Genomic DNA, 1,566 nt, shown 5'->3' with positions numbered 1-1,566 from the left:
AAAAGGAATACAAATTGGAAAGAAGAAGTAAAACTGTCACTCTTTGCAGATGACATGATACTATACATAGAGAATCCTAAAGATGCCACCAGAAAACTACTAGAGCTAATCAATGAATTTGGCAAAGTTGCAAGATACAAAATTAATGCACAGAAATCTCTTGCATTCCTATGCACTAATGATGACAAATCTGAAAGAGAAATTAAGGAAACACTCCAATTACCATTGCAATAAAAAGAATAAAATATCTAGGGATAAATCTACCTCGGGAGACAAAAGACCTGTATGCAGAAAACTATAAGACACTTTTGAAAGAAATTAAAGATGATACCAACAGATGGAGAGATATTCCATGTTCTTGGATCAGAAGAATCAATGTTGGCGCAGTGGTTGGGGGTCCACCTGCCTATGCAGGGGACACGGGTTCGTGCCCCGGTCTGGGAGGATCCCACATGCCGCAGAGCGGCTGGGCCCATGAACCATGGCCGCTTGAGCCTGCACGTCCGGAGCCTGTGCTCCGCAACAGGAGAGGCCACAACAGTGAGAGGCCCGCGTACTGCAAAAAAAAAAAAAAAAAAATGGATTAGAGACCTAAATGTAAGACCGGACACTATAAAACTCTGAGAGGAAAACATAGGAAGAACACACTTTGACATAAACCACAGCAAGATCTGTTTTGATCCACCTCCTAGAGTAATGGAAATAAAAACAAAAATAAACAAATGGGACCTAATGAAACTTAAAAGCTTTTGCAAAGCAAAGGAAACTACAAACAAGACGAAAAGACATCCCTCAGAATGGGAAAAAAATATTTGCAAACGAATCAAGGGACAAAGGATTAATCTCCAAAATATGTAAACAGCTCATGCAGCTCAATATTAAAAAAACAAGCAACCCAATCCAAAAATGGGCAGAAGACCTAAATAGACATCTCTCCAAAGGAGACATACAGATGGCCAAGAAGCACATGAAAAGCTGCTCAACATCACTAATAATTAGAGAAATGCAAATCAAAACTACAGTGAAGTATCACCTCACACAAGTTAGAATGGGCATCATCAGAAAATCTACAAGCAACAAATGCTGGAAAGGGTGTGGATGAAAGGTAACCCTCTTGCACTGTTGGTGGGAATGTAAATTGATACAGCCAGTATGGAGAACAGTATGGAGGTTCCTTAAAAAACTAAAAATAGAACTACCATATGATCTAGCAATCCCACTACTGGGCATATACCCTGAGAAAACCATAATTCAAAAAGACACATGCACCCCAATGTTCATTGCAGCACTATTTACAATAGCCAGGTCATGGAAGCAACCTAAATGCCCATCGACAGACAAATGGATAAAGAAGATTTGGTACATATATACAATGGAATATTACTCAACCATAAAAAAGGGACGAAATTGGGTCATTTGTAGAGACATGGATGCACCTAGAGACTGTCATACAGAGTGAAGTAAGTCAGAAAGAGAAAAACAAATATCACATATTAACGCATATATGTGGAACCTAGAAAAATGGTACAGATGAACTGGTTTGCAGGGCAGAAATAGAGACACAGA

This window comes from Physeter macrocephalus, chromosome 1, assembly GCF_002837175.3.
Source record: "Physeter macrocephalus isolate SW-GA chromosome 1, ASM283717v5, whole genome shotgun sequence".
In the NCBI taxonomy this organism is placed as follows: Eukaryota; Metazoa; Chordata; class Mammalia; order Artiodactyla; family Physeteridae; genus Physeter; species Physeter macrocephalus.
Note: the sequence above shows the minus strand (reverse complement) of the source record.